Source organism: Lipotes vexillifer, unplaced genomic scaffold, assembly GCF_000442215.2.
Source record: "Lipotes vexillifer unplaced genomic scaffold, Lipotes_vexillifer_v1.1 scaffold1088, whole genome shotgun sequence".
NCBI lineage: Eukaryota > Metazoa > Chordata > Mammalia > Artiodactyla > Lipotidae > Lipotes > Lipotes vexillifer.
The window spans coordinates 2,854,453-2,863,179 of NW_006779738.1; the positions used below are offsets into that span (position 1 = coordinate 2,854,453).

Below are 8,727 nucleotides of genomic sequence, written 5' to 3' on the forward strand. Positions count from 1 at the left end.
CTTGAAGACCGGGGCTGGGCTTCCCTGGTGGCGCAGTGGTTGGGAGTCCGCCTGCCGATGCGGGGGACGCGGGTTCGCGCCCCGGTCCGGGAGGATCCCACGTGCCGCGGAGCGGCGGGGCCCGTGAGCCGTGGCCGCTGAGCCTGCGCGTCCGGAGCCTGTGCTCCGCAGCGGGAGAGACCGCGGCGGTGAGAGGCCCGCGTCCCGCCAAAAAAAAAAAAAAAGACCGGGGCCAAGCCCACGTAAAGTCCTTCAGTTGTTCACCTTCACAGAGACAAATGGTTTATTTCAAATTCCATTTTGTTCATTGGTAGCTTTTCCTGAACAGTCTCCAACAGCGGCTCTGCAAAAGCGACTTCCAGAGCGGCTGACCGGTGCGCTGGTCCCCAGAAAGGATCACGTGTGTAAGAACTGCCAAACAGACAGACCAGAGCTGTCCTCAGAGAGGCAAGGGGCGCGGGGTTGAGGACCAGTAGTCGGGAGGCGTGTAGCTGCTACTAGCGAGAAGTTGCATAAAGGGACTTCTCAACTGTCTCTCCTTTCCCAAGGCTGAACAGTAGCTTCTAGCCTGAATCTCGGTCACGGTCATCATCTGTCAGAGTGGCCAGCATTAGGCACTCAGTGAGTGTGGATCAGCTTACGAATTGCTTGAAAGTGAAAAGAGGAATTATTTAACAAATGGCGCTGGAACCATTGGCTAGCCATTTGGAAAAATAAACTAAACTGGAGCTGATTCTTACCTTACTCTTTACTCCCAGGAAATCCCCTATGGATAAAAACCTTAAAGCTAAAATTTGAAACCACAGATTTAAAAAATCATGGGTGTGTTTATTGATCATCTCTGTATGGGAAAGCCCTTTTTAGCGAGGAAGCCATAGATTGAAAAGTCATAAATTTCGTACCATGAAAGAATACATACTTTTGTGTGGCAAAGGTACCTTTAAAAAAATGACAAAACGGGGGAAATATTTGCGAAGTATATGAGGAACATAATTTCTTTACATCACAAAAAGCTAGTACAAATAAAGGAAAAGCAAAATAACGCAGTAAAATATTGACAAAGAATATGAATGGACAGTTTATAGAAAAAGTCATACAAACATCGGATAAGCACTTTCACCAGCAACTGAAAGACACAGCTCCAAGGGATAACAGGATGCCATTTTTCACCTAATTGTCAAAGACTGCGAAGTTTTATAATAATTAGTGCCTGTGAGGAAGATCTGTGGACAAACAGGCATTTGCAGATACTGCTGTGAGAACCGTCAACTGACGGTCATTTTGCCAATACGAAGATTCTTCCAAGAGCAATTTAGCAATATCAGTCATAATATTTAATGTCCATAAGCTCTGATCCAGGAACCTCACTGCCTGAATTTAGCCTTACAACTACATTGGCAAAATTATGCCTCGACGTATAGGACAAGGACGACCGTGACAGCATTGTTGGGAAGAGCAGAAAAGCTGGAATCTGCCTAAATGTCATTGAGACTGGCTAGAAAATGGAACTCTAAGAAGCAGTTGTTTAAAACGTTCAGAGTTGGTTGGTAGATCTTGATATAGAGGACCTCTGAGTTTTTAATAAGCAGGGGAAAAAAGGCAAGGCTCTGGGTAATGTATTTAGGGATATCTAAGTTTTTAAATTGTGCGCCTTACTAGCTAAAACTTTTGAACACGGTGTCCAACATATTTGTTGATTGATTTATACGTATATGAACAGATACAAAAATAGCATAAAAGGAGTGAATTAAAGCAAAGAAATATAAGCTCTAACATTTTTTCTGCCACCCTGAATTGTTTCAGGGACCCCCTTAGGTGTGTGCACTTAGAATGGAGTGAGTATATCACGTGGCAATTTAAAAATATATCTTCAAATTCTTTGACCCTCCTTCCATTGGGAGGTGTGGCCTATGCCTCGTTCCCTTCAAACAGGACAGGCTTTTGTGATTGTTTTGGCCACCAGTGTACAGCAGAAGGGACAGTGTGTGATTCTGAGTCTAGATGATGGAACACTAGTGAGCAGTTAGTTTTTAGTTTTCTGGGATGCAAAACCAAAAGAAGGGAAAGGCATGGCCAGCCCTGATGCTGGTACTTGTGTAGTGCTTTAGACTTTGTTTAGACAGCTATGAATAGTAGTTGCAGAAATGATGAACACAGCTAAGACAGACGTGCGCTACTTGGAGAATTAGAAGTAGAATTAGGAATGGTCAGATAATATTTGCTCTTGTATGAGGAGTAAAATTATAGCGTTCCATGTGATTAATCTTTGCAGAGACTCGTATCATTGCCAGTATTCATTTATGCCATTTGCTAGGAAAAACTGGAACCTGATGCCTTCCTTCCCCAGCCCGTCCTCCCTCCCTCCCTTCCTTTTCTTAATATTTTTAACCACCTGATACATGCCAGACACTGTAAGATGAATATCTCACATTTACATGTACACCCACCTATTATTTCCACACATCTCTGATTTTTCACTGTAACCAGGGATTTACTTCTAGTTATAAAAGATGGTTTACCTTAGATTTCTTGCCATAAAGCTCCTTCCCTTTTTATGACTTCGTATGTTCTACAATTGGCTTAAAAGTCACATTTTATTAAGTCTTTCTAAAGACCTGCCCAAAATGCAGTTAACTAACAAGATTCACTCCTCAATCTGTGGTCCACTGAGATGATAGATGGACCGATGGATGGATGAAAGGATGATGGGTGGATGGATGAATAGATGATGGATGGATGGAGGGATGGGTGGACGAATAGGTGAATAGATGGACAGATAGACAGATAGATAGATGATAGATGAATACTTCCTCACACTCTCACACTTGGAAGAGGACGGGAAGAAATCAGGGTAAATTAGTGGTTTCAGCACCATGTCTCATCGGCCTAGTATCCACTTCAAACTGGAGAGAACTTTCAAAACCAATCATCCGGAAAAAAACAAGAGCTGTCTCAACTTTGTCATTCAAATAAAGTGCATTTTGACTATGGTCTCTTTTTAAAGAACATGGAGCTCATGACATTTTGCATCACGGCTAGCATACCATGGCCGTTTAGTAGATGTTATAGGCTAAATTGCACACCACCCACCACCAAATTTATATATCGAAGTCTTAACCCTCAGTACCTCAGAATATGACTGTATTTGAAGATGAGGTTTCAGAGAGGTAAGTGAGTTAAAATGAGTTCATTTTAACCTGAACCAATATGACTAGTGTCCTCATAAGAAGAGGAAATTAGGACACAGACCCATACAGACGGAAGACCACGTAAAGACACAGGGAGGAGACGGCCATCTACAAGCCAAGGAGAGAAGCTTCAGAAGGAACCAACCCTGCCGACACCTTGATCTTAAACTTCTAGTCTCTAGAATTGTGAGTAAACTTCTGCTGTTTAAGCTGTTTAGTCTGTGGTACTTTTTTATAGGAACCCTAACAAGCTAATACAGTAGATAGTTTTTAAAATCAACTTTGGTTCAGTCTGTCTAAAAACAAGGACAGTGTCAGCAATAAATGCTTACATTCACGTGGGCAGGCAGCATGGTGTGGTGTTTCTACACTTGCCTGGTCTGGGCCTGGGTTCAACTTGTCCATCACTTACTAGCAACATGGCCTTGGACAAATGACCTAATCTCTTTGTGCCTTCGTTTACGTAAATGTAAACTAGGGTAATAGGATATATCTCGCAAAGTTGTTAGGAGAATGAAATGAATTCGTGTTTTAAAGCACCTAGAATAGTGCTTAACACACTGTGATCGATAAACAAATATGAAATAAAGAGGTTGGAAAGTATGATGAAATCCAGTTTATAAAATTCTTTTAAATTCTAACACATTTTTTAAAGCCCCTTTTTTAAAAAAAAAAATGTTTGTTTTATTTTATTATTTATCAATTTTATTTTCGGCAGCACCCTGTGGCCTGTGGGACCTTAGTTTCCCGACCAGAGATCCAACCTGCACCCCCTGCATTGGAAGCACAGAGTCTTAAGTGCTGGACCACCAGGGAAGTCCCTCTAACACATTTTAAAAATTCTAACAACAGAGGCTTCTTGATACAGAGAGGAAATAACTGTTAACAGCATTCCAAGTTTTCAGCTAGATGTTGAGTTTGGGTTTATGTTAGGATGAATGTCTGCCATCAGTGAACATGCCCTGAAGATGACGATGGTAAGTCCCAGGCACCTTGACAGCTGTGATTGTGAACCATTTCCGGTGAGTATTTTAACACTTGCTAAATGTTTGAAACTTTCTGGCTTTCCCACCAACATTCATTGCAACGGGAACTATGAAACGGGGAGTCCAACGTGTCTGCTGAAAAGGTTCACAGGTGCTATTTGCACATGACTTACTGCAAAACTGGAGTAAACACTGTTTCATTTCTGTTGGTAAACCTTTAACTCAAGATAAACTTACTGACTGCAAAGCGTATCACATGATTGTTCTGGGCGTGATAGCTAATATAAACGGCCAGGGTAACGGAGGCCTCCCAGGGTCCAGGGACCAGTGTGTGGATCTTTCTGGAAGGCAGCCAGCCACAATGTGCTCTGGGTCCCAAATTGCACTGGAGGAAACAGGCCAAAGTGGTAAATCAGGAGCACCGCACAGTTGAATGTGACGGTGTTTGGTGACCAACTGCTCCCAGCCCAATGCCTTTTAATATTCATTACAGTTTCTGCCAGGAAATCCTGAAGGACTGGCAATTGTCTAGATTACATTTTTGACAAATAGAATCTGAAAGAGAAACGGCCAGTCATGGAAACGCATCTTATAAACCAACTGGGGAAAGAAGAAAGTGTCTCCAATCGGGACAGAGCACCTGAGACAGGTTTCTAAGGATATTACTTCTCTGTGATCAAACACTGCCTTTGATACATTGAGAACAGTTTTATGAGCAAAAATCACTGAAGGACACTTGAAATATTTTTCTCTCATGTCAGTTCAATCCACAGAGCTAGTAAAATTTTCACTACTTCAGGGCACTGAAGAAATATATTATCTGAATATAAGCATTTGAATAACTGACAACCAGCCTCATACAACAGACAGGGGTGAGGGTGAGTAGGTCGATAATATTTTACATGTTTTTTATTTACACAGAGCTGAGTCATTGCGTCACCTCACTTATCCAGAAAATACTTCAGAAACAAGGGATTTTTAAAAATTGAAGCAAAACTTGAAAAATACTTTTCTTATACATATACTTTGCTCATAGGAGAAATAGCCTTTAGGCCTGGACTCAAAAAGTAAAGTTTATTGTACACATAGCCCTAATCAGTGTTATCTTCTCACTTTCATGACCAGAGTGCTTTAGAAATAGAAAATTAGAAGTAGAGAGAGGGCTTCCTATAAACATACATGCTAGTGAGGAGTATCTGCTGACACCCTAAAGAAGAGGGGAAATAGAAAAGAGTAAAAAGCGGACAGAAGAATTCTGAAAGGCCCAGTAGCCTGCCCGCGAATATCCCTAGCTCTCTCAATTGCCTAAGCACACAATTTTATTATACAATAACATTAGAATTGGTTCTCATTATGATGACTTCAAGACCATGAAAAAAAAAAAAAAAGATGTTAAATAAAGTCTCCCAGACTCTTTCAGAAAGGAGAGGTTGAATTACACTTTAGAAAGTTTTCTACCCAAAATGTCTTCACTTCCTTCCTTCCTTCTTCTTTCCCTCCCTCCCTTTCTTCTTTCTCTCTTTTTTTTAAAATGAATTTATTTTATTTTATTTATTTATTTTTGGCTGTGTTGGGTCTTTGTTGCGGGGCGCGGGCTTCTCATTGCGGTGGCTTCTCTTGTTGCGGAGCACAGGCTCCAGGCGTGCAGGCTTCAGTAGTTGTGGCACGTGGGCTCAGTAGTTGTGACTCGCAGGCTCTAGAGCGCAGTTGCCAGGGCAGTGGGAGGAGAAAAGAGGGTTTCCTTAAGGGACAAACAAAATTTCACTCAAACAAAATTTCACTATCCCGTTGATCTTTTGCTTTTAGCTCAGTTCACAGACAGACCTCCAAAACTGCTCATTGCCACGAAGTTTTTTCTTTCAACTGATGAAAAACTGAAAGAAAAATCTAAGTCTCCTCCCCATATGATATATAAGAAATGTTGACACACTCATATTTTCCGAAGGAAAAAGGTTCATCTGCAGCAACTCGGAAAGCAAGCCTTATCAGCTGCATCCTCCTTTCTTCTCACACACAATACAGACACGTGTACACATGCACACACCTTGTGTTAGGAACATTGTCGTGTTGGGAATGTATAAAAACTGTAAGAACTGCCCTTTACTGAGAGCTTCCTATCAGCCAGGCAACACTTAGCTATCACTTATCCACACCCCTGTGAGGAAACTGAGGCTCGAGGAATTTAGGTAAATTTCCTGAAAAACACGAAGCTTGCAAACAACAGAGATGGGATTTGAACTGAGGTCGCTCATTAACCACTGGGCCATGCTATCTCCCAGTGAGATTTATATGTCTATCTCCGTCAATGACTCTCTCATCTTCCCAAGGGGCAGGGAAGGGATGAGAAAAATAGCCACTTTGAATAGAAAGACCTGGGATATGCAATGAAATCGCTGGGCACACTGGTGCTGTTTGCTAACTGTCACCCGGTCTCTCTGAGTGACTCGGTGAAACCCACATGTCAGGGCCTGGGAAAGGTCATGTGATGCGGGAAGAGGACACATCCCGGGCAGCTTCTGCAGCAGAAAACCACCTGCTTGGATGCTTCTCTGTTCACCGAGAGCTCTCTGCAGCAGTGGGCAAAATGTTTACAGTCAGGGGACTTCCCTGGTGGTCCAGTGGTTAAGACTCCCTGCTCCCAATGCAGGGGGCATGGGGTCGATCCCTCGTTGGGGAACTAAGATCCCACGTGGCATGGCCAAAAATTTAAAAAAAGCGAACAAACGTCTTTAGAGTCAGGTCCATCCTTTCCAGGGGGGGCGCCTTGTAAACAAACTATATGTGACCTTGGCAATGTGCCCTGAACACAGGTCACCAGCGTCACACAGCAGCCTGCCCGGGCTCCGTCCTCCATGACGTCAGGACAGAGCAAGTCTTGAGGGGCCAGTTGTTCAGGGATTGGGCCGAGGGATCCCAGAGCCCCTGCTTTGCCCTATTTTGAGGTACTTAGGAAATGCAACTGGAAAATGGAAATGTGTAAATCAGAGAGAGAGTTATAGGGAGAGAGAGAAAGGGAAAGGAGAGAGGATTGACTTTGGAAATTATCAGCCTGTCAACCTAACATATGGAGAAATACAGCAACCATTGATCAAAATATCAAGCTGTCAGCACTTAAACAGAATGCTAAGAAAGTCCTGAGCTGTACGACTATATAACCAAGCCTCCTGGACTAAGAAAACTTCCTTCAGAGACAAAACAGCAGAAGGTGAAGCACCCGTGAGGTCATGACGGGAACCTGTGAAAGCTTTACCTCTACGCTTTGCGAGACATGGCTGAGCAGCTGGCCTGGGTCTCAGACGCCTGGGCAAGGCTTAGACTCCTTGGCAGTTTGCCTGGGCAAATTCGCCCAGCCTTTAGGAACGTCTCACCCTCAGCGATACGTGACATTTCCAAGTACCCAGAACAGGATCTTCTCGCTTTTGTCGTCCACACACGATGGGCATGAATTCATCCCAGGCCAGCACATAGCAAGTGCTCAATAAGCATCAGTTGAGTGAATTACATATGCTCGGTAAATATCTGTTCATTGATTGAGGCATTAAAGCATGAATATATAGCATTTAATCATAATTCTCCACTTCACTACATTAAAGCCAAGACATGTTGTCCACATTTCTGATGGGGGGAAAGTTTTGTCATTTTAAAGGAATGTACAGGGAACTCCCTGGTGGTCCAGCGGTTAGGACTCAGCACTTTCACTGCCGTGGCCCGAGTTCAATCCCTGGTCGGGGAACTAAGATCCCGTAAGCCGTGCAGCATAGCAAAAAAAAAAAAAAGGGAATGTACCTAAATATCAGAACCTTAAAATTAATATTTCTGACATTAAAAGCAATACAGGCTCATTGTAGAAAAATTTTTAAATACTGCAAAATATAAATAACCAGAAAGGATCACCTGTAATCTCATAATCCTGCCACTTAGAGGTAATGAGTTAACATTCTGGTATAGTTCTTTCCAATGTTTTTTCTGTATATATACATAGACATATGTACATATTTAAAATTATAACTATGTGGAATATTCGGTTGTGAATCTGCCTTTTACACTCAATAGATTGGGCGTTTTCCTTTCTCAACAACTATCTCTGAAAATATGAATTTTAAATATCTATACAGCATTCCATCATATGAATGAACTATGACTTAACCATTTTCCTGGGTTTTTTTGTTTGTTTGTTTTTGTTTTTTTTTTGCGGTACGCGGGCCTCTTACCGTTGTGGCCTCTCCCGTTGCGGAGCACAGGCTCCGGACGCGCAGGCTCAGCGGCCAAGGCTCACGGGCCCAGCCGCTCCGCGGCATGTGGGATCTTCCCGGACCGGGGCACGAACCCGTGTCGCCTGCATCGGCAGGCGGACTCTCAACCACTGCGCCACCAGGGAAGCCCCATTTTCCAGTTTTTGTACATTGAGTTTGTTTCCAACTTTTCCCATATTATAAACAATGCTTCAGTAAACATGCTTATTCATCAATCACTTCTGATTATTTTCTTAAGATAAATATCTAGAAGTAGAAATTACTGGGGCAAGAGACATAAGTACTTTTACAGCTCTTGTT

General features: G+C 42.7%; 1 non-coding gene across 1 annotated transcript; it reads left to right on the forward strand.

The window, feature by feature from the left end:
- Positions 1-7,835: 7,835 nt before the first annotated feature.
- TRNAE-UUC (transfer RNA glutamic acid (anticodon UUC)) lies at positions 7,836-7,907 on the forward strand. Its single transcript has one exon. It is a non-coding gene; the product is annotated as a tRNA-Glu (tRNA).
- The last annotated feature ends 820 nt before the right edge of the window (positions 7,908-8,727 follow it).